The sequence below is a fragment of the Podarcis filfolensis genome, assembly GCF_964270895.1.
Source record: "Podarcis filfolensis genome assembly, chromosome: 6".
NCBI classification, from domain to species: domain Eukaryota; kingdom Metazoa; phylum Chordata; class Lepidosauria; order Squamata; family Lacertidae; genus Podarcis; species Podarcis filfolensis.
The window spans coordinates 62992558-63017555 of record NC_139609.1 but is presented as its reverse complement, the minus strand read 5'-3'; the positions used below and the strand labels follow the sequence as shown (position 1 = coordinate 63017555).

General features: G+C 42.7%; 1 protein-coding gene across 5 annotated transcripts in view; it reads right to left on the bottom strand.

The window, feature by feature from the left end:
* The window catches only part of RAP1A (RAP1A, member of RAS oncogene family), an 88685-nt gene extending 64353 nt beyond the window's left edge, over window positions 1–24332 (bottom strand). For 2 of the 5 annotated variants that reach the window (XM_083617641.1, XM_083617644.1), the window contains exon 1: window positions 24096–24284. The gene's annotated coding sequence lies outside the window, so the exon portion shown is untranslated. Of the gene's footprint in view, window positions 1–22595; window positions 22969–23894 lie in introns of those variants that run through there. The other 3 variants (XM_083617640.1, XM_083617642.1, XM_083617643.1) reach the window with 3 other exon arrangements.
* Window positions 24333–24998: the final 666 nt, after the last annotated feature.

Sequence of the window (24998 nt, the reverse complement as noted above, 5' to 3'; positions counted from 1 at the left end):
TGTTTTATTATAGTATCAATCTGTCTCCAATGTAGCACTGTCCCATCTTCCCAATGGGACTCCCTCTCCAAATCTGTTCTGGAGGATTTGGGGGGGGGGGAGGGCAAAACCCATTTAGGGAGCACATAGAGGGAAGAGGGTGGAGAGTCCCATTGCACATGCAGAAATCCTTGTTCTGACAGCAAGACAGATACTTAGTGCTACACTGAATGCAAGCCTTTGTTTGCAGTAATGAATTTTAATTGTTTTTAAACTGTGTTGATGGCTAGTTTAGTATTGCAAGCTGCTTTGTGGGGGCTTTTTGCTGCTTTGAAAAGCAAAGTACACATTCCGCAATAAATATATTAAATATATTCCACTATGAATCTCCTTTTCCATCCACTGTAATGCCAGGTCTGCATATATCCTGCCACAGACCATATGGAGAAGTACTAAATTTGTCACCTTTCAAAAATGATTATCTTTAGTCAAGAAGGGAACAAACAAAAATTAATGCATTTTTATCTCTAAACTATGTTGGCAGAGGATGAAGAGAGTTATAGTCCAAAACATCTGGAGCACAAACATCAGGTTGACACAGGCTGACTTTAGATTTTCCACTACTTAGTTACTGCTCACAGGCTGTTTGTCATTTTGCTGATTACAATTTGTGATTTATGTTATTGGAATCGTTTTTATTTATTATGGCTTGAATCTTAACTAGGCTTCTGCAAACATAAGGGCTCCTTCCTCCCATTCATGGATGGAGCTGAGGTCACATCTACACCTCACGTTTAAAGCATTCTTATACCCAAGAGTCATTATGAGACCCTCTCACAATAATTCCCAGTACCCTTAATGCAGTGGAGTCAACTGCTGTAGAGATATGCTAACACACTGTAAACACATAAAATGTGGACCACATGTTCTGGTATTTAAAAACTCACATTCCAGCAACTGGGAACTCTGATTGGAACAGTATAATGCTAGACATTAGTGAAGCATCATTATGCTGGTGCATTCAGTATCCAATACATTTTGAAAGGTGAGCGGGCACCAAATTTCAAGGTGGCTTTCTCCTTCTTCAGCTTGTGTGTAAGATCAAGACAGCAAAGAAAGGCCATGCTACAGCCCCCTCCGTCTTCGGTTCAAATTTTCGGCACCACTCACCCACACCCGCCATAGTCACTTACAACAGGAGATATTACCTAGCAGCCTCCACTTACAGATATGAACACGTATCAACTGCCGAGATAGGGATGTTTCTGATCTTGGTGGCCCAATTGATGGAGTTGTCACTAAAATTCTTAGTCCACCACAGTTGACAGAAAGCTACTTTAAAATCAAGTGGAAATGCTATTCAGAGGATGACAAGGGTGCATTTGACAATGGGGAGGGCTGGAGAGATCTGAAGAGTCATTGACAGGCTGCTGCCTCTAACTGAAGCGAGTGGGTTGGGAAAGAGAGAGAGTGAGAGCCTAATATTAGGTATATAGATTTGTTAAGCTGAGCATCAGACAGCTGCAAAAAGCGATTCCGTTGAGTGTGTGCAATACTCCACTCCTAAGAAACAATTGTCAAGAGCTGATGAGTCAAGTTTGCTTGCTTTGAGCCTCACACGAACCCAATGAGCTTACAGCAGCCTTCCTCAACCTGGTGCCCTCTAGATGTTTTGGCTACAACTCCCATTATCCCCAATTATTGGCTGTGCTGGCTCTAGCTGATAGCTGTTGTAATCCAAACCATCTTGAAGGCTGGTTCACAGTTTAGCTTTCATGTGATCTGCTTTTGTCTGACCTATTACTTTCAACAAACTGCACTACAAGCATTGCATGTTTTAAACTAATACAGATCTGTCTTGATCAAGCAAGAGTTATCCAAATACAGAAAACAGGCTACTCAAGTAGCTCAAAATCCCCAAGCACTGAAGCCAAGCCTATGCCCATATAGAGGCAAAAGCAAGGCTCTTAACTACTGCATATCATTAACTATCTGCCTAGAGCATTTGCCTGTGTGTGTTTTATATATTTCTACTTCACATCAGCAGGTAACTTTTGTCCTTGTCTCCAATTAAGAGTTCTCCAGAACTCGAAAGCTTGCACACAATTTTGTGCCATTTTGGGTGGCATAGGAAAGGTATTATCCTATATACACATCTGGATTTTTCTTCTTATGGGCCAACACAGCTTTTTTTGCTTTTTGTAATCTTTGCTTTGAAAAACTTTGGGGCTGGGATGTCTCGAATGTGGCCCAACTTTCTAGAGCAGACCTTAAGTACCTACGTAACTATACTTAATGACACACAGTCCTTGGCATGGGAGGGGGAGAGCATTGCTGGATGACTAAGAGGAAATGGAGAGCTCCTTCCTGGTTGCTGATTTAAACTCCCGGAGCTACTGACAGAAGAATCACTATGCTAAAAGGTGAATCTTGTCAGGGGAAACTGAGGCTAATTTCAGAGCAGCAAACAGGACAAGAGGAAAGGTCTCCCATGCACTTGACAATCATGGAGTCTTCAGCAAGACATGTCTAACATGCAACAACAACAACAACAACAACAACAACAACAACAACAACAATTTATTTATTTATTTATACCCCAGCCACTCTGGGTGGCTTCCAACAAAATATTAAAATGCAATAGCCTGTTAAACATTAAAAGCTTCCCTAAACAGGGAAAGCCTGGGGTCCCATTTTCTCCACCCCAATCAATATATATATTGATACGTAGGGACTCTGTTAAACCCTTAAGAAAATGAGGACAACTTATTGCCTTCTATGTTCTTAACTGACCTGTTAAACCACAAAATAAAGCACTGGCTTCAATTTAAGAAGCATGCTGTTGCTCTGGTCATCCCACAGTGCTTGCCTCCAGCCCTTCATCTTGGGCTTAAAGAAAGGGACAAAATTAATTGACGGAACTTTTGCATGTTTAAAAGGGCGATGTGGGTCTTCAGGGAAGACATAGCAAGTTGACAATCAGATTGTCAGAAGAAGCTGAGCAAACAGCCTGCAGAGAAGGCAGGCAACTGAAGTGGAGCTGTGTCTTTGCTACAAGAAGAAATCCTGAAATCATGACAGCAGTTTCAAAAGCTCCAGATTATAATCCTGAACTGTGCTCTCAAGCATGTTCCAGATGGCTGACCCCACTACTTGGAGGGTAAGAACACCCAGGCTGATGAATTACCACCTGAAGTGCTGCAGCTACTCAAGTTTCAAGGCATATAGCAGACTCTGGGACACACAAGGGTGGGGCAGAATGGTTTTGCACTATTCCAGTGTGGTTTCAAACAATTTTACTTACTGTGCTGAAGTAAATATCTTATTCAGGCTCATTCCAGCTCTTGCATAGCACTAAGCCTGGAAGCTATGGCCCTCCAGAGGCTATTGGGCTCTAAATTCCATCATTCCTGATCATTGGCTATGCAGGCTGGGGCTGACCGGAGTTTGAGTCCAGCAACGTCTAGAGCACCACACCCCATCCCTGAGCTATATCATTTTGTTAAGGCAAATCTGGTTCCCGCTCCTCCCCACAAAAAAAGCTGCCCACTACTCTCAGCAAAAGAAGGTCTGTTTCCCCAGAGGGGAAAGTCCTATAATCATATCCTGCTCCACAGATCCCAATATTCATGATACATAACAAAGCAGAGCAACCTCTTGAATAAAGAACCTCTTTCACAACCTTATTCTATACATCCTTGACATTGGGGAAGGGCTGTAGCTCAGTGCCAAAGCATCTGCTTTGCATGCAGAAGGTCCCAGGTTCAATTCTTGACATCTCCAGGTAAGGCTGGGAGAAAACCCAGCCTGATTCAGCATCCTCTGTTCCTGTTTCATGAAAACACAAGTCATGGAAAAGCAACTGAATGGCCAAGACCATGTGGTCCAAAAATGCCTCCACATTACAGAGTCAATTTTATACTTGGATCAAGAGGGGGGGCCCAACAAAGCTTTGAAAAAGGCAATTATCCTTATCCTGTCCTAAGTACACATTAAGAGCCCTATTGAATCAAACCAGAAGTGTATCTAGTCAAGTATTGTGTTCTCACTGTAGCTAACCAGCCAAGGCTGGCTCAAGACATTGGTCCAAGAACAAGATGCCCTTTCCCATTCCACATACAGAAGGTGGCCTGACTAGTAGTTGAATCATATTTCAACACTGGCGATGGGAGAGTGTTCTCCACAACAACAGCTTGGGGCAGAAAGCATGCTTAAGGGAGAGCTGGGCAGGCCACATGGAATATACAGCTCTGTCCTCCAGAATATTGCTCCCACTTCCTGCTCCCAACATCTGCTGTCTATGGCAGCTGCCTGAAAACGGTGGAGGTAGTCCTGCAACCGGATGCTTAGGGGAAACCTACAAGGAGGACATGAGCACACTTCTGCTTTTGATGCCTATTACTGGCATCCAGAGCCATACTGCCTCTGACACTGGAGGTAAGATAGCCATCATGATTATTAGCCACTGACAGACGTACTCATGTAGAATGAGGATAATTCCCCTTTTAAATCTGTTAAGTTGGCAGCCAACGTGGTGCCATTTGCTCTGCTACCCTAGAAATGCCACAGGAAAAGTTATAGCTGATGCTAGATTCTGGGACCACCATTTTTACTCGGTTTTGTCTAACAGCACTCTTAGGCACACCCAACCAGGTTGTAGATTCACCTACCGATACAGAAACCTGGCAATTGCATGGAGTTCACCACCACCCCTTCTAATATATATGTACCTCACATATAACCTTGGATTCCTGTGCTTTTTACAGCACTGACATTCAGAGCTGCACTGCCTGATGATTTCCAAGGAACTTTCTTCAAAAGGAGGAACATGACTAAACTCCCAGCTATCTGAAGTAAAAAAAGAACCTACAAAAACACACACAAAAAGAACTATTTGCTGGCACAGTCTGTAAAGCATTCTATTTTGAACATCCTTTAAACAAAGGAAATAAATGCTAAGAAACAAGGGACTGAACTCCTGGCTTTCATTTCACCTTTCTTGGCAGCTTTATCCACCCATCAACTTACACATATCACAATGACTTACTTTTTGTTTTACATTATTTTTAAGAAGTCATACTTTGTCTAGGTAGCCACCAAGGTGGTGCTGACACCTGCTTTCAAAACCTCCCACTCATCTGTACAGGCTGAGCCATTTGCTATGGCTGTGGCTGATGCAAATAAAGATTCTTCTGATCTGCTGAACCATTCCTCCTTGTTCCGTGCTCTTTCATTTAAATATCTCTCTAAAGTTCAACACTATCCAATAAAAGAAAGATGAAACAGTCTGGGGAGAGATAAACAAAGCAGAAGGTACGAAATTTCAGTAACTGGCCTTTGCATTCAGAAAGGTCATTATACATGCTTCCAGAGAGATTTTATTCAGTAATCCTAAAATGTAACATCAAAAAAGCTTCAACCAAATCTCTCTTAAATATCAATATTTAAAGTTTTAAGAATGGCAGAGACAAGAGAGAAGGAAAGCTCAGTTTTATCAACTTCAAGTAGATGGCTCTGAACCACAATAGTAGACAGACACCCCAGAATTTTGTAAGAAAAGCTAAGAATGTCAGGTTATCATGCAATACCAGAAGCTTATAAGTAAGATAGTATGATATGATAAATTCATAAACCTGGTGATATTGCAACTTACACAGTTCAGTGAAACACCTGCCACAGCAATGACAGAGATGTGAAAATGCGACAGAGGGCTGTTCTATGATTTATGGTCCAGCCTAGGAGCAGAAATTTTCCTATGCATTTGGGGCTCAGATACTACAAATCAAGTGTCATTACAGCTCACCCTTGTACTCTGTCTCAACTGAGTTCCTTACCAATTTAGTAGCTTCTTGGCTGAACATCAACTCCCAAAGTCACTCTCAATGACCACATGTCAGTGGTGGGTGAGGCAAACAAGGATAGAGCAAGTTTACATCCATACCTCTATCCTCCATCCCAACAAACCTGAGTTCAAAGATACACTCAAGTGAAGCAAAACATTCAAGGAGGGTGTGTAACAAAGCTGGAGAGCACCCCAAGGGCCAGAGAAAGCTGGGTCTGAGACTGGCCACTAGGTCTGAGGTTCGCCATCCATGACTTAAGACTGCCATCCATGACTTAAGACTGCCAACATCAGGAATGGGGAACCTACGGCCCTCCAGATATCGTAGGACTACAACTCTCATCGTTCATGACCATGAACCATGCTGGCTGGAGCTGATGGTACTTGGATTCCGCCATCATCTGGAGAGCCACAAGTTCCCCATCTCTGATCTATACACGCTGAAGAGGCTAAAGTCATATTCATGTAGTACTGTGCCTAAGTGCTCATGCTGCTCCAGTAATATTCTGATCACATGGGGCTGCCAAGATTGCATAGGCTACTGCCCCTTCCCTTCTGAGCTGCTAACACTGCCAAACATAGTACCTCTGTAATCCTGGCAACACCATGCACTTCTGCCATCCAAACACTACAGTAGCAGGATGGTAGCCAGTCACAGCAAGCAGCAACTACACTTCTTTGGTAATACATGAATCCAACCTAAATAGATCTGTCAGGGGTATTATCAAGCCATTGCTAATAGTCTGGGGTTGGGTGGGGAATAACTTCAATTGAAAATAAGCAGGACTGAAAATAAGCAGCTTTCATTTTCCCATTAGAAAACCTTGAGAAAAAGTCACATTTCTATTTTTATTGGTTGGGTCATTTGTGCCAAGCTCTTTAAGTCTATATTTAAAGAAAATATTTCAGAGTGAGTAATAAACTAGAAGACTAAAATATGGCCAGGACTTTTTTCCTATTTGAAGTTTTTGTCTTTTATCAACTTAGACACTATACCAACAAGAACCCTATCTGAAGAAGACAGAATTGCTCAAGTTACTGTATCTGTGCTTTGCTAGCCTGATGTTTGGATTACTGCAATGTATTATATGTGTGGCTGCCTTTGAAAGTGGTCAATGTCCATATTATGCCAGTGAATGTCATCTGCACTGGCTTCCAGTTCCTTTCTAGGCCTGATTCAAAATGTTGGTGTTAACCTTTGAAGTCCTAAATGACTTGGCACTATCTTACCTGAAGGCTAGCCTCCTCGCATATATACCTTCTGAGACCTTAACATCCTCTTCAGAGGCCCTTGCCATGCAGCCTCATCAAGTTAGGTGAGGCAGTTGGCTACAAAAAAGGACCTTTCCAGTAGTGGCACCCTAGTTCATGAATTCCCTCCCCAGAGAATACCTTTCCCACCATTTCTAATCTTAATATCTTTTTGTGCTTTTTGAATACCCTACTGTAATCTTTTAGTTAGTATTTTGGTTCTAAACTGTTGTTTTTATTATGTTTTAGACTTCCTTTTTGTATTTCATTTGTCTTTTTGTTTTAGATGGTTACTGTAAATTATCTTTAAAACCTTGGTTATTGGGTGCCATATTTTATAAACACATACCTAAATAAAAATACTCATTGTATATGTTCAAACTTTTTACTAGCCTAGTCTGAGAACAGAAGAGATCTGTTGTGATATTCTAATTGAGTCTCTCATGGACAAACTCTAGTAATGTTTCTATTTTAGAACAGGCTGTCAAAGGTCTGGCAATAATTGCATAAGTATGCTCGGTCCCTGCTCCTGCCAACCTAGCAGTTTGAAAGCACGTCAAAGTGCAAGTAGATAAATAGGTACTGCTCCGGCGGGAAGGTAAACGGCATTTCCGTGCGCTGCTCTGGTTCGCCAGAAGCGGCTTAGTCATGCTGGCCACATGACTACTGTACGCCGGCTCCCTCGGCCAATAAAGCGAGATGAGTGCCGCAACCCCAGAGTCGGCCACGACTGGACCTACTGGTCAGGGGCCCCTTTACCTTTACCTTTACACTTGAAACCAGAAGGCTCAAATTCATTTTTGCTTGCAATCTAAACTTCAAACAGCAACAAGAACTTGGGAAGTTCCAATCAGTGTCTCGCTCTTTACACAATACAGTACAAGCCAACAACCTTCCAGATAGGCAATTTTTACTTTACACTCCTCAGCTAAACTGGAATCAGAGACACATGAAATGTAATGGGAATAGATGTACTAAATTGTTTATACCAACCAACCCTCTTCCCCTGTCCCCCCCACCACATAGACATACACACACCCCAACATGCCTGAGAGTTACAGGCAACACCCTTCAGCAAAGTAGTTGCTGCTTCAAAGCAAAAGGCATACTTTAGTCCTTAAGTTAAAATACAGTGTTCTGCATAAACAGACCAGATGGGCTGCATGCTTAATGATGGTGGAAAGGCAGATAGTTTGCTGCAGCTTTCATATATGCGCTGCAAAAAATGTATGAACAAATGGCATGCTGTGACAAGTCTACCAGGCACTTCGAGAGGGGAAATTCACTCGCCTTCATGTGGATCTTGATGCCACGGTTAATACAGTCTCTGGGGAGGTGTCCAGAGTTTGTATCCACAGTGATTCATGTGCTGGTAACTTTACATTTAGACAACTATAATATGCTCTTTGTGGAGCTTCCCTTAAGGCTGGCTCAGAGGCTGGAGCTGGTGCAGAATGCTACAGTTCAGGTACTGAGTGGTGCTCCTTCCCAGTCAAATATCACGACAGTGCTGCAAGATCTGAACTGGCTGCCTATTAGTGACTGAGCCAGTTTTTAAGCTTTGTTACCTGAATATAAAGCCCTAATCAACTCTGGGCAAGGTTACCTGAAATACCAACTTCATCTCTGCAGCCTTGTAATGGCATTAAGAAGGCTGGCAATTAGCCTTGCCATGGCTTGATGATTATCAGCTCATAGTAACTCAAAGGTGAGCTTTTTCAGTCGTTGTACCAATGTTGTGGAATGCCCTTCCAGTTGAAATGCAAGAGGCCCCATCTGTACTGGCATTCCAATGACTTTTGAAGATGCGCCTATTTACACAGGAATACCCATGAATTCTTGCTCTGGATCTGCCTCTTGAAATCGCTGGATTGTTTTAGTGGGTGGGTTTTATTGTGCATTTTAACTGTGGATATTTGTGTCTTAATGGTTCTGCTCATTCTGTTTTTTATATTCCTTAAACTGTTTAGATATTTACTCTAATGAAGCTTTGCATTAGTAGATGACACTATAAGCCATGCAAGAAAAAGCTCCTTTCCTCCCTCATTCCCTAGCACACACTCCCTGGGAGACAGAAGCAAAGGTACTCAATATTCTTTTTTGCATCAGTCCACAGCTCTCTATTATCAGCAAGACCTTCACAGTAGCAAACTAGGAACCAGGAGGCAGGAGTTCATGTCTTGTACCAAACAAAAAAATGGTTTACAGGCTACCCAAGGAGTATTTGAAAACAAAAGTCTGCAATGTTTTCTGAACATTGCAACATGGCACTTTCCCACACTCTCTTAAAATTGCAAATCTTAAATTACTTGCTTAAATTACAAGTAGCTCTCTTTGCAGCTTGACAGGTTGGTCCCCTGTCTTTGCTCAGCAAGCTCCTGCAATCCTCACCCACACATGGCTTTTGGAGGGTTGAAAGGAGGAATCAGATGTCATTTGAAGTTTGCACAGACTGAGGCTGGGCCTACACCTCCAGCACAATTAGGTGATAAAATGGCATGGACTGTATGTACTTCAGCTGAAAGATACTAGTTTGAATGTTCCCTGCTCTTCCAAACACCCCCTCCCAGCTAGATACAGTGGTACCTCAGCTTACAGACACTTCAGGCTATAGAACACTTCAGGTTACAGACTCTGCTAACCCAGAAATAGTACCTCGGGTTAAGAACTTTGCTTCAGGATGAGAACAGAAATCACGGGGCGGCGGCACAGCGGCAGCGGGAGGCCCCATTAGCTAAAGTGGTACCTCAGGTTAAGAACAGTTTCAGATTAAGAACGGACCTCCAGAATGAATTAAATTCTTAACCTGAGGTACCACTGTATTTTTTTTGGGGGGGGGGGGTTTAAAGGGCAAATGAAACTCAAGCAAGCACAAGTCTCTGAAACTAGCACGTGCAGAGAAAGGTTTTCTCCCAGCCCTCTGTCTGCAGTGCTGATGTTTTGTTTGCAGCCAGTTTTTAGCAGCACAAAGAAACATGAGAGAATGCGACCCCACATCTGTGGTCTGAAGTGGTGAAGCTCATCTGCATCTGCAGCATCTGTAATTGAGGGTTGGAAGTACAGCAAGGTAAGAACAGGCTCCGTGTTCCCATGTCCCACTAACCTAGTAGCTAAAATATTTTCTTCCACTTCTGAGAAACTAGCATGGCAGTCCACTGCACAGAAGCTTCCAAAACATACCTCAGGGGCCCATCACCATGAGTTTATGTAACTTTTGCCAAACTTGCTGAAAGAGCTGGGTCGAAGCTGCCTGGGATAAATGGACAGAGTGACTTTGGCAGCCCACCCTTAAACCTGTTAGGGAAATTAATCTGGCACCTCATCTTCAAACGAAAAAGAGAAGAGTGTGCATTATAATAAGGCCTCTTACAGCACAGAATAGTAAAACACAAAGAGTTCTTCTAAAGGATGCAGACACAGGAATGCTTTACTCAGCTCCATGGCAATCCAAAATATGAGCCTTAAAGACTGCTTGCTGAATGGGAAGTTTAGCAATGCAACACTACATTCGCCACTCAATGGTGGCAGCATCCATTTATGACTTCCATTATCTGAAACAGATCAAACATAATAAAAAGTATTTATATTATTATCATCACCCACCACCTGGTAGCTACAATACAATACTGCTCAATAAAGGTGCTTCACACATTCTCTTGAGAGTCAGAGCAACAAGACTTAAGGAGTACTGCCTTGTAGTGAAGTATATGCATGTGTGAATCAGATCTTAGTTACACTGGAATAGAGGTGAACAGAATATTTCAACTCCCACTGGAACACGCATCATGCTAAAATTACTGGATAAACTTGAAAAGGAAATAGGAAAAATTATTACTATCTATCACAACACAAGGCCTCCTGTTACTGATTCTTGAGTGGAAACAGATAACTATTCATGCCATGGTGACTGCTATAAAGCATACAGAAAGCCAATTTCCCCCTCTTACAAGTTAACCGCCCATCATTTGGGAATCCCCATTTTTCAAACCTGACAATTTATGAAATTTCTTATTTGTACATCCAAGAGATCAAAATGTTGGAGGAAGGAAAATTAAGAGCCACCCAGTTCCACTCCTTCTGCAAGCCAGTTTAATAATTATAGGCTAGCTACCTCTTCCTCATCACATTCCAATTTTGTTCCATATTACGTTTTACATAAATTATAAGTGGTGACACTACCCAAGCCAGATAATTCTGTCCATCTGACAAAGATCAGAACAACAGTGGCTTATGACGGATGCTATGGTAGCGATCTCTAATGACTCAATATCACACATTCCAGTCTCTTGTGCATTTTAAAACTGCTGATGTCTTAAGAACCAGAGTTTAAAAAAAGCTCTTCATCATATACTTCTGTTAATTCTTCTCCTGAAATTTTGTCATGTGTCAAGTCAGCTGTCTTCCTCTTTTGAGCTATATTTCTCCCTTCAATTTCATTTTTTTAAAAGTACATTTTTCTGAGCTACAGGGTTAGCAAAAACAATGCAAAACAAGGAAGTACCACCAAACAGCTGCTATTATGAGCCGTGAAAAAGATGGTGGAAAATCTTCCCACTTTGCCAGAGTTACATGGGAACAAAGACGTGCTTTTTCCAAAGACCTGTCTGACAGAAAGTTAACAAAACATTTAGAAAGTATCATATCAAAGTTAAAACGATTCTTGCCCTTATCGTACCATTTTATATCTTACTGTCTTTGTAGTTGACTATCTACGCAAATGAAAGAAGTGTGCATGCACACGAAAGCTTATACCCAGAACAAACTTAGTTGGTCTCTAAGGTGCTACTGGACAATTATTTTTTTCTCGAAGACCAACAGAGCTACCTACCTGAATCTAGTATCTACACAAATATCATACTAATGAATTAGTACGGGTTAGTTGAATTTGTTTCAAAGTCTGAGTAGATATAACAGCATAATCCATTGAAAAAACACAAAAGGCTTGAACAACAAATTAGTAAATTACCATGTATGTTATTCAAGGGGCTATGGGCACCACCCTCTCTTCCTACCCCCTAGAGCACTGCCCTCATATGCAAGAAATAGAGGAAGTACATGCATATTTCACTTTTCCAAGAGTTCCAAGTAAAAGTCAGGCACGGTAGAATTAATCCGAGTCTTGGAAAGCACAGAAAGCTGACAAAGGATGTGGGAAAGAGTGTGTCTTTCTTAACTTTATCTTTCTGCACTATGTACTTTCAAAAGGAGAAAGGGGTCACCAGTCCTCAAGACCATGGTGGGAGTAAGGGGGAATCTCAGAGGCTTCATCAGTGCCAGGTGAAGACCTCATAATTTAACATGTGAACACTTCAGAGAACCCATTTTCCGGCGATGGTTAAAATATACCATGAGAAGGGACAGACCTTCAACACAGATCTATTAGTTATATTCCCCTGTAATGTTTGCATTGAGGAATCAGTCCTCCAATTCCCACATAGAAAAATAAGCTAAACATGCCTGCTTCAGTCATTCTACACAAAATTCTACCCTTCCCCCACAAAAAACCCAACATGACATTTTGTTAGTATGGCACTCTGGTAACAAGACCACTTTAGTTAAACGGGAAGATGCCTGCAATATTGACAGAGTGAGATCATAATTCTCATAGCCCGAACAAGACACTTAGGTAAATATTTCACCCTGTCACATGTCTCAAGAAAGGTACTTGAAAACCAACAAATTACCGGTATCCAACATAACTAGATTACGATAACATAAAATGCTTGGAACAGAGCAAATACGTCTGAAGAAGGTGAATTTAAATCTTGCTTGTTAGCAAAGACCAATGCCAAAGGAACGGTGCACATTCAGGAACCATATCTATGAACACAGTTTAAGTATCTTCACAAAACTATCAGGGTAATTGAATATAGACCTCAACTTATCTCAAGTCTTCAAGTCAATCGAGAATTGAGCGAGGCAAAAGCCAGTCTCCAGCAACTCTGTTCTTTAACGGTGACACATTATCAAAGCCGAACCAACAAAATAAATTATTATTGCTTCAAGCAGCAGCAAGCAGCGTTAAGCGCAGAGAAGAAATAAGCTAGCGTCAAGGCATTGTAGTGGTACACCTGTGCTCCTGGGTGCCACTTTAAAACGAAGATCCTCAAAGCAATTTACAAAACGCTGCTTTGAACTGCACTTGTGAGAAAAGTGCATTAAAATTACATGGCAGTTAATAAGGTGCCACTGAAGGGCTGCTTTATTATGCTGAATAGTTTCCACATTTAGCTAACTAAAATAATTTTAGTGAAGGTTTAATTTAACACATAGGAGGTGACAAACTAAATGTACCTAGCTAATAAAGCAGCAAACAAAACAAATGCTGCTAAAGCACCCTGAACTGCACTGTACCCAACGTAAGGCCACTTTCTTTAGTTATCAGGTTAATACATAATGCAAATTTTCACACCAAGAAATTGCACACAAGAAACGGGAGCCAAATCGCTGGATTTCAGATTAGAATTGAAACTAACATGTAAGTGGGAGTAACTTCACCGAAGCCACAAGACTTGAAAGCAGAATTACCACTAAAGAACCACTTGTTAAAAGGCAACAGTGGAGGGGCAGAAAGAATAATGATTATGATTAAATATGAAAGGGTTGCATTCACCAACATTTTATTCAGAGCAGCCCCAGTGAAATTATTCAGTAGGTCTACTAGGAGTCTCACGCACACTGGATACAACCCATAGTATTCTGACTTCTCACCTGCAAAAATTTCAAACCACTGGTATCTTTTTTAATGGGCATTCTTATAACCAAACCAGAATTTTCTATAAACAGAGTGCAATTCTGCCAGTTATGAATATACAGCTGAAGTGATCTGCTAACTCATAACTCATGCACAATGCACAATCTGCTAGGACAACAAGCTCGTATTGCACACAGATTATGGATTCTGAAACCATCAACCAATGGAGGTGCACCTATCAGGAGCCAAGTGAAGCTGCAAGAAAACCAGGCCCAATCCATTTCAAATTGTTAAGACTGAAAAGTCTTGCAAATATATGCTTACAAAAGTTACTGGCTCACAAAACATTTTACGAGTTGGCTTGTTAGCCATTTGTGGTAGCACATCAGTGGCCTAAGGAGCCAACTCTCTTGTCATTTACAGGGAAATAAGTCCTACCAGTTATTCTTACCAGCTGCAGATATCTTGGGGAGTGGATGCTTAAAGCCTGACTTAGGGGGGGGGGAAACACCACATACACTGAATGAGGTGAAAGCAGCATAGAATACACACATGCTTGTCAGCTTTATTTTAACTGCTTAGCATTTATTGATTAATTTATATCCTGCTCTGCCACTGCAAGTAGTCAGAGAAGTATACAACCCAGGCGGAAAAGGGAAGCATGAGATTCCTGTTGTATATAACTAGCACCACAAGCCCCATCTAATAAGGTTCCTACTGATAACTGAGCATTCAACAGACACTGCCTGTTCCCTTATTACATTTCACTATGTCATCAAAAAGCTAAAAAGTTACTTTCATTTCTTAAATAAAGTTCTCAGGAAGCAAAAGTACAGTGGGTACAATTCTACATGATATGCAAACATTTCATTTAGCCAGGGAAGGTTCACAATGCTCTGTGGCATCACAAAGTGCTCCTGTTCAGTGTACAATCCCATTCCCACACCGGCATGGTTTTTCATCCCCTATCAAACAGTCAAGTCAGAGTTATGTGGCCACCCAATCTGCCAACCCAATGCCGTGGGGGGGGGTGTGTTCCACTCTCATATCTGAACTTCGAAATAGAGGCAATTATTTGGGGGAGATATTTCACATACCTAGAGATTCCAAACATTTGCAATGCCCCCTATCACTTTCTAGCCAAGAAGAATTGTTTGGTCACATATGCAAGTTCTTGAACCATTCAGATTGTATTTTTAATCAGTATTCCTGCAGCCCAGGGGGCTGGACTAGATCAGAGGTCAGCAACCTAAGGCCCATGGGCCACAAGCGGCCCACGGGGGTTATTTAACCAGCCCACGAGCCGCCCCCAAACCGAGCTGCCTGCTCAGCGAGTCCCCACGCGCTGCGCTAAACCAGTGCAGCATGATGACTCGCTTCTGTGGGGCTGGAAATCACGTCTACGCAGACGCCGGAAATCGCAGGCGCACGCACGATCCAGCCCATGGAGGGATCTCCGCTGGAGTGAACTGGCCCAGGCAAGGTAAACCTTGCCGACCCCTGGACTAGATAGTCCGTTGGGTCCCTACCAATTCTGTGATTCTATGGTTTTCCCCTCCTTTAATTTTTTTTTTACTGTATTATTATTATTGCCTCTGTATTCTGCCTCTGCACAGTGGATCACAGAAATGAAAAAAGCAACGTTCAAAATGAAGCTTCACAGGTAGAAGGGATTATAACAAGCCATGCTTAGATTTGAAATGTTGTTTCCCATCTACGCTCAAGTCAATGCTTGGAGAAAATAAGTTACCAACTATGCTCCTTGAAAACAACACATTTCATTTGACCTTTGAGGATTCTCTGTTGTGGGCTGCTTAGACATTTATTAGGAAAAGCAAGATCAAATCAATTCAGAACATATTCAACTGGGGTCTGAGAGCTTAGATTAAAACCCTTTAATCTCATAGCAGAGAATTCTCTATGAAGTGGAATCGAGACAACATGATTTATACCATAACCAGGTTTTATCCTTGGAGCCTTATATTGTAAGAACAAATAATACTTTCTGAACTAGTAAAAATGACAGATTCAACATGGTAGTCATAGAACAGCACATTTTGCAGCTGGTTGCAATGTTCACAAGAGTGCACAATGTTTCATAGAATGCATAAGAATCCAGAACCAAGCCCAGAAATAAAATTTCTTAAAGGACATTCAGGGGGTGGAGGCGGAGAGAGAGAGGAAAGAATTGTGTTTTCCTATATAATACTTTATTTGTGAAACATTAATCATGCTGCAATTTGCAAGGTCACTTATAGAGGAAGAGGGACATCGGGGGCAAAAACAGAGTAGGGGACATAGGACTACAAAAGATTGAAAGGATCAGGGCAGGGCATGCTTTGCCCCACTCATCTGTCATGGCCACAAAGGTCCCCCACCCCTGGTCTGAGTTGGGGGGGGATGTGAAGTGTTTGGCAATGTCTGGGGGTTTGGGGAAGTCTGGTGAGTTATGGGTGACAGATGCGGCTGGTAAGCAGGGGAATAGCTCCCAGTAACTATTTTAAAATATTTGTATTCATAGGGTTCCAATATGTAATACAGAAATCAGGCTTAAATTAATTCCATTCTCTCCAGCTAATTGAACTTAATATAAATGGGAACAAACTCTTGTCTTGTTGCTTACACAGAAGATTTGTGAATATGGGTTCTCTAGACAAGCATAGAAAACTAAAAAATATGAGTTTCCAAATGAGCCCTTTATCCAGCATTAATGATGTGAAGACTGTCCACGGAAGTCTTCCCTACCTTGGTGCCCTCCAGATGATGTTGGGGCTCCCATATGCCCCAGCCAGCCTGATCAACAAGCAAGGATGATGGGAGCTGTAATTTGACAACATCTTGAGGTCACCAAGTTGGGGGAAACTGCTCCAAGGATCCAACTGACAAAGGAGGCTATTATAGGGCATGACAACTGGTCCTGATGTAATGCAAAGGTGGTCACCTATAGAAATGCACATGCTTACAGAGCATTAGATGGGTTCCCCCCCTCTTTAAATTACCAAAATATGTAACATTAAAGTTGAAGCCAAACAACAAGCCATCTTTAGAGCAACTTGCATATGTGCTGAATGTTTTGGGATGGAAAGTGAACACAGCACGAATGTGCAAACTTGACAGTCTTCAACTCAAATGCATATACTATGCCAGCAGATCTAACAGCTGAATAATAAGGTTTCCTTCAGCCCTAAAGATACTTGGTAGTTTCCTGTGTCTGACGAACGCAATAATCTTTCCCTCTCAGCTGGATTTCAGAGTTTATTTAACGTGCTGCCACTGTGCCAGGCACATGAAGAAAGCAGAGACACATGCCAGCAGAGGCACAACGTCCTTTGATGACATCCTGACTAGGCCACAAAATGTATCGCAACCTCGCCCACACTTTAGGTTCTACCTAAAACAAAAAACAAAACATCAGGCAGGTTTTAAGTTAAGGGTTTGAGAAAGAGATCAAAGTAGTGTCAAACATGGAAGGATGTATTGACTGAAATGGAGAGAGGCACGTGTATTTGTTTCTCTGGTGCAATCACTGAACGTGCTATCTTGCTTCTTCCTCTTTGCCTAAAGCCCTTTATTTCCCTTAATCTTTGCCTATTCTTCATTTGGCTTCTTGGCTATGTCTCGATCCTGATTGATTTCGATCTCCTCATCCTACCCCATGGTTGGCCTCCAAAGCTATGCTAAGCCAGGGCTTACGAGGAGGAATGTGATGCAAGCCCTGGTAGTTCCATTCTCAAAATCCAGAGTGCAAACACTCCCACTTACTGCACGCGCACTGTGATTCCAGTGCTGGATTTTTAATCTGTGTCCACACCAAGTGATCTCTACTGCATATGTATCCTGCACTTTGTTATAAGACACTAGCTCGGTGTGCTGTTTCTCAAACCAGCTTCACACAAACTGGCATCCTTAAGTTGCTCCTAACTAGTTTCCACTCAAGGTGTGTGTGAACACCTCTGATTGGTGGTAAAGGAATCACAGAAACAAACTGAAGCCATGCTAATGTGAACAGTGTGTGAGGGGGGAAGAAACCTGTAAACACACACACATACACACACACACACACACCACACACACACACACACAAAACCCCACTTCACTGCACAATAAGACAGTAAAGGGAACACACCCTAAGACGGAACCAAGTATAATCACTTGCTGCTAAGTTTTCTGTCCTTACAGAGGGAGAGGGGAGAAAGAAGGGCTACTTCGAGGAAGTCAAGCATTCTTAAAATGATATATATCATGTTTGTCTATCAGCCATTCTAGTCAGAAGTCATGGACATTTTGGCCCTAATTTATTCATAACATAACTGATTGTGTAACCAATGTGCACTTTAGAACTTTATGCTCCATTGCACACTTTTTCACTAAATGGAACGTAAGATAGATTGTATTTGCAATCCTACCCAATTACTGTAAAAAGCTGATTAAACTGTGTTTTTCTCATGAGAATGTTATGCAAGAAGACTTTTTTTTCCCCCTGCTGAAAGCAGGAAAGGAACATACAGGAAAGGAACTCACCTCAGTTATTAATGCTAGGATTAAGACTGCATTGCCACAGTTCTGATACTTCAGCAGTAAACACAAATAGTGCTCAGTTGCTAAGGTATAGCCAGAAAAAAGGAGTATTCCTGTATGCAATTTCGTATTATGTTCCATTTCCAAACAAGGAAGCTGGGCAGATTCAGTCCTGGTTTATTTTGCAATCCATGGGGATTTCTAAAATCCAGGAGCTTTGGCTGCATATGTACATCTGGTAATTTTAGAAGTAGTCAACTACTGGAAACTACAAGGCTCACCAGAACTGTGCTTTATTTCCTTCCTATCACTTATTTAATGGAAAGGAAACATTTTACTTTATTCACTCCCAACAAATGCTGGGCATCAAAACCTTAACCGGTACCCTACGAACCCTCAAGAGCCTGCAATTCAACTGTTACATGGGTATGTGAATGAACAGATTGAAAACCATTATACATTTCCCCAAATTCTCAGTGGTTACTTATTCTATGAGGATTTAGGTATTTGGCTTTCAGAGGAATCCTGAGACCTCTGAATTAAGAGCAAAGTCAATAGTCACAAGAGATAACCTGGTATTGAAAGAAGATTAAAGAGCAACTTCTCTCTCTTCTTCCCTGACTGAATCAAGTTGGCTATCACAATCACACTCTAAAAAGATAACCAATTCTAATCCTTAGGAAGGGCAGATATGATTGCTGCAGATTCACTGGTGTTAGGCTACACTGCTGTTTCCTGAAGTAGTGTACAAACTGTGGGTGACAAGCCCTGTATATGTAAATGGCAGCAGACACATGTTGGGGAGCCCTAGGGCCAATCAGATATCAGCTTCCCCAGGAACACGTGCATACACACAGACTATATATATATATATTCACTTTTAAATAACTGTGTAAAACATCAGGGTACACACAGCAATCACACGGAGCCACCCAGAGTACTGCTGAGAAGCAAATTCACAAGAGCAAAAAAATCAAAGAATACTGTGATATTATATATCCATGGTCTTCTGAGAAGGGTTGCTAATGGTTCTTTAAGAGAGTGTATGCCATGGCAAAACACTGCAGTTTCATAAGCAAGCCCCCTATTTCAGAGCATCACAGCTCTACGACAGTCTAAAGAATTTACACCAGAATTCTAAAATATTCCTCATTTTTTACATTCTGATCTGGAAATCTGCTACATGTTTAAGCATCTCTCCCGCTGAAATGAGAGGGACTAGTGTACCATGATCTTTTTAAGTTTTACATGCAACGAAATGTTATGTTATACAAGGTAGGTGCTCCACCATTTTGCTGCAAGTCTTCACAGTGTTTCCTTACATCATCACTCTCACACACATGAAGCTCACACTTCACTGTGGGTATTCTACTGCAAGTAAACATTTATAAGGCTGGTAAAGAAAGCCACAAGTTGAGGCCCAATTGCAACTCAGCACAGCTTCTACAGTGCAAAACCAATCAAGTCGTTTAGAAATAAGCAATTCTGTACCAGCACACATTTATAAAGGCTCAGTTAAACAAAGATTTGGTTGTTGTTGTTGTTGTTCGTACACTATAACTGCCAAGCTCAATTCTACTTTATGCCAACAATGCCCTCCTGAGTGTGGGAGGGGGCATGAAATCTATAGCATTTGGCACATCAGAGCACACACTCGCTCTGTGTGTGGCTTCAACTGTGAACTGTTCTGATAGTCTTTATGCAACTGCTTCAAAGAAAAGTATTAGCACACAAAACTGTAAATGCTCTGCACTAAAACTCAGCTCCAACAGTTACTGCTGAAACTGAGGTTGTAAAGGACGCTTACAATGGAATAAGTTCAACTGAACCATATGGAACTTACTTCTGAGTCAGTATGCATAGGAGAATGATGTTACTGTAATCTTGCGCATATTTACTTGGGAATAAGGGGGAGTTCCAAGAATCACTAGCACTGCATGGTGTTTCTAGCAGCAGACCCAGGAAGTTGTATTAACATGGATACACACATAATGCGCAGAGCTGCCCTTAGTCCTAATGTCAACAGCGCTTAGTTCCATGTTAGGCATGCATAGATTTGACAAGTTAAAGGTCCAATCAAACCTACTGAAACTCTAGCCAAAACGTACAATTATTTTGCCCCTAATTTGAGCCCTGCATTTAATTGCCCTTCAAGGACTTAATATTGTTTCCTTGATGGTATCGATCAAGGTTAAAGAGACCGGGGGAGAGGTGAGGAGAGCCAAACATTCATAAAATACAATATAGATATTAAAAGAGAAGAACTCATAATCTGTCCTGAATATTTAAGTCTTGTGGCCTTTTGAAACAATAGCAGTTTCTCTGAAGTGTTGTTTTGATGAAAATACTGTGCATGAAAATATATTTATAGAAACAGAAGAACACAGGACTTCCTGTTTTTAGCTCAGCTCCACCTTAAAAGCTATACTTTTTTCTCCTGCCGATTTATACTGCAATTAAATGCACTTCTTTGCAAATGCCAAATAAAAACAGTTGCATTTTATTCATTTACTGTTGTCAATATATAGATATAAATATCTGAGATTTGAGGTACAAGAGTATTTTCATTTCAGTTTGAAACAATGCCACAGTAATTCTATCAAGATGAGCTACTGCTTATATAGTTCCAGTTACAGATAGGTAGCCGTGTTGGTCTGCCATAGTCAAAACAAAACAAAAATTTTTTCCTTCCAGTAGCACCTTAAAGACCAACTAAGTTAGTTCTTGGTATGAGCTTTCGTGTGCATGCACACTTCTTCAGATACACATACAGAAGACTCCACTTATTTCATACCAGTTTCTCATTGATAGCACAGCTCTGATTATAGACATCTCAACTGCATCTGGAAATTTTCCACACTCTTTCTAGCAAGCAAGCTAACATCTAATGGTACATGAATAATACCTTAGGGATTACTAATGTAGTAAGTCAACTGTTTTGAAAGTTTTGCAGTCACACATAATATAACACAGACATTGCACAATGTATGTAGGATGGTTAGATATTCAGAAATTGAAACACAATATGCCAAGTAATCTACATGCCAAAGTTATCTATAATAACTTTAAGTCCTTTTAAAAATCACACAAGTCAGATATCAACCACCACCAAGGACTCTTAAATGCACGCAGGCTTGGATGGCATGAGCCTACCATTCAGGAAGGAAGTGATGTATATAGAACAAAATTGCTCACTCCACACTACATTGAAATAGAAGACTGACACCAAAAGGAGACAACATGACCACTCTCACTTCCTCACAGCCCACCCGTGACATTTTGCAAATAGTAACAATATATCCCAAAAGGAAACACAATATACTCTTTCAAAATAGGAAGTACTACAGACAGGCAACTGCATTAATGATAGGAGAGGCTCATCCGCCCCCCAAAAGAAACCTTGCTCACTGATGTCACCCTGGGGGGGGGGACAGCATAAGACCAGTCTGTTGCAACACTGCCAAGTTTGATAATTCAGTAATACTGCCAACTACAGAAGCCACTGGCAACTCAAAACTTTAATACGCGGGTCAGAGCAGCCTGCAAAGTTGCCTCAAGTTCCCCACTAATCTTTATGTCAGTGCTATGAAGGGATAAAAAGAGAGAAAACACACACTTAATTTAGTCAGCTTTCAAAAACAACAAAATACACTCTGTCCTCACAATGGTTCTACTCCACACCAGGATGCTAAGGTGAGATGGCGTTCCAGGCACTGCATCTACAATACTAAGACTGTGGTGCCATGACTAAACTGGGCAGACAAAGTCACCTTAGGAAGCACTGTGGAAAGAAACACTATTAACCAGCAGCCCAAGTTCCTGGAAAACAGAAATTCCTATTCCAAATGATTTCTAATGACCCCACTTACTACTCTCACTATGCGGAAAGAGGCCAGGCATGCTCTGATGATACCTTTTGGATGATGCCAGCGGCAACAACACGAGGCATCACAAATCCCTCCCTGCGCCATTTTGAATTACCCGTCCATCAAAAAGACTTTCCTGCCAGTGCTTGGCCACTTTTTAATTTCCGAAGCTATGCTTCGCAACTTGTAGTGTTCCCAGCACAAACTTGAAACCAAGTTTCATTTTAAAAATCAAAAATCGCTGGGACAGAGGGGAGGTGTGAGAGAGAGAGAGAAGCAGAGAGAGAACGGCTACTGCTAGCGAAAAAGAGGGGTGACACTTTTTAAAAAAAGAACATTAATCTGGAAGCAGCCAAAAGCATTGTCATAAAGTCAAGGGTTGTATTTTGACCCAAACTGGGACCCTCAGCAAAAACACAATTACACAGCAGAAGAAAAGACCTACCTCCTCAGGAACTCAGCAGCAGAATGGCAGCAACAGGATGAACCCTGCAAGCAGCACAGAGAAGCCAAGCTGCCGGGGATCTTCCCACCAACCACAACAACCCAAAACAGAGAAGTACAGTGTCTCTGGCACCGTTTCTTTTCCTGATATCCTGTTGCATGGGAAACTGTGGGGAAATCCTGTATTTTACTTCCCTATTACTGGCACAAGCAAGAAACTTAAGTCCAAGTGGAGTGTGGTGGGGAGGGGGAGCAACACCGGCCACAAGTTAACAATGTGCCATTCTAGGCGTTGCCTGCCAATGATTTGCCTTTCCCCAATGCAGAGTGCACCAAAGCAACCTTGTGGGAGGGTCACCAAGATGCTAGTTTTGGAGACACAGGTTAATAAGCATGTTCCGCTTATTATACTGGGGGTGGAAGTGAAGAGCAGGTCCCAGAGTTCAGATCCTATTGGTTAAACTCCCTTATATCGCCTCTCCCCTCCCCTAGAAAATGTTGATATACACCACAAGAGGTTCTGTGAACAGAAGGAGTGACCACCATGTCCAGCCAAAGACATCAAAATAGTAACCAGAAGGCGTAAGGAACATTTGCCTGCCTGGCAGCCACTCCCAACAGAGATGCCTTAGAAGGAAGGAAGGATTCCAGTTTATGTACGCCCTACAAAGAAAAACCCCACCATTCAACTAGCCCTGGTAGAGGAAGCAAGCCCCCCCCCATCACATATTTGCATCCACATCAACCATAATAGGAGCTCCTAGCACAACACACCCCTTTCTCGATGGAGCAGCCTGGGTTCTCCTGCTTCCAGGATGCAGTTGGGACACCCTCCCCCGCCTAAATAGCAGCTATCCTTCATTAACTGACGGGCAGAGCAACCCAATCATACAAAGGGGGGGGGGGATTCCTCCAGAGGCAAGTCTTAAAAAACTGCGCAGGGGAGGGGGTGTCAAAGAAGAAACGTGTCTCTGTACTGTCAAAATCGCACAAAACCACCCCCTCGCACCCTCAACATACAATCTGGGGTCCTGACTCCTGTCACCCTTTGGTACCCTGGGTGGGTCAGGAACCCCCACCCCTCTGCAATCTCCCCCCCCCCCGCCTCGCCCCGCCAAGCACACACACGTCCCCTGCCTGCACTCCGGCCAGGCACTTCTCTGGCCGGGTTCCAGCCTGGCTGTCAAGGCTCCTCTCCTTTTCCTGGCCGGGTGCAAGACCTCCCCACCCGCTTCCCCGTCCCCTCCAACCTTCCTGGGGGGGGGGTGAAGCGGGGAGACGCTTCGGCTGCTTTCCTTACCCTGGAGGGAGCACACCCTGACCCCTCCCTGCCGGGCCCTGAGCCAAGGGGAAGCAGCAGGGCCCCTCGGCCTGGCGGCGGGAGGGAGGGAGGCGAGCCGGCCCCGCACTGGGCCGGGAGGGAGGGAGGGATCGGGAGACCGAGCCAGCCGCCGCCTCTGCAGCCGCAGCAGCGGCGCCCCGGCTGCCCCTTCCTGCGCACCTTACTCACCCCGTCGCCGCTGCCTGCCGGGGCGAGCCAAGCCGGCCGCCCGCTCGCTCGCTTCCGTCCTTCTTTCCTTCCTTCCTCCGGCTCTGCGCTCGCTGCCTGCCTGCCTGCCTTGCTGGGCTTGAGGCGCGGCAGCTCCAGTGCGCGGCGGCGGCGGCGGCAGCTCATCCGCTCCGCCCCCCTTCCCTTCCCTCCTCGGGCTCGGGGAGGAGCCGCCGCGCCGGCGGAGGAGGAGCAAAAGCGGCGGAGGGGCGGAGCAGCACGCTCGGCCGGGCAGGAGGGGTCAAAGCGCCCGCGCGAACGTTGCGCCACTTTCGTTTTGGAGGGGCGCGAGTGATGAAGTCTCCAAGACTAGAGGAGATTCAGTGCCGGATTTACGTATAAGCTAAACAAGCTATGGCTTAGGGTGGGCCCCCAACAAATTTAAAGGGGGGATAAACCTGGATGTACCTTTCCAAAATATAAGATAAAAAACAAATAAAACCTACATACAGCAACAGTGTTTTGTGTTGTGTAGGCTCCTATGATGTAAGTAATGGGCCCCAAATCATTTTAAGTTGGAGCTTGATAATTATTTCACTATTAATATACTTCTTAATTGTATTTCACTATCAATATACTTCTTTTTAATTGTATTTCAGTTCCACAATTACTTTGCTAAAATACATATTTTGTTCCGTGCAAATGGCTCTAGATACCTATTAGGTCCATAAATTACCATATAGCATATGTTCAACATAAAAAACAGCGACAATTTGTTGTTGACAAAGGACAGCTGGACATATAAAGAGCCCCATTACCTTCAGTAGCTTAGGGTCTCATCAAACCTAAATCCGGCCCTGATAGAGATATAGATATTTATATAGATATAATACATGCACATGCCCTTATGAAAGA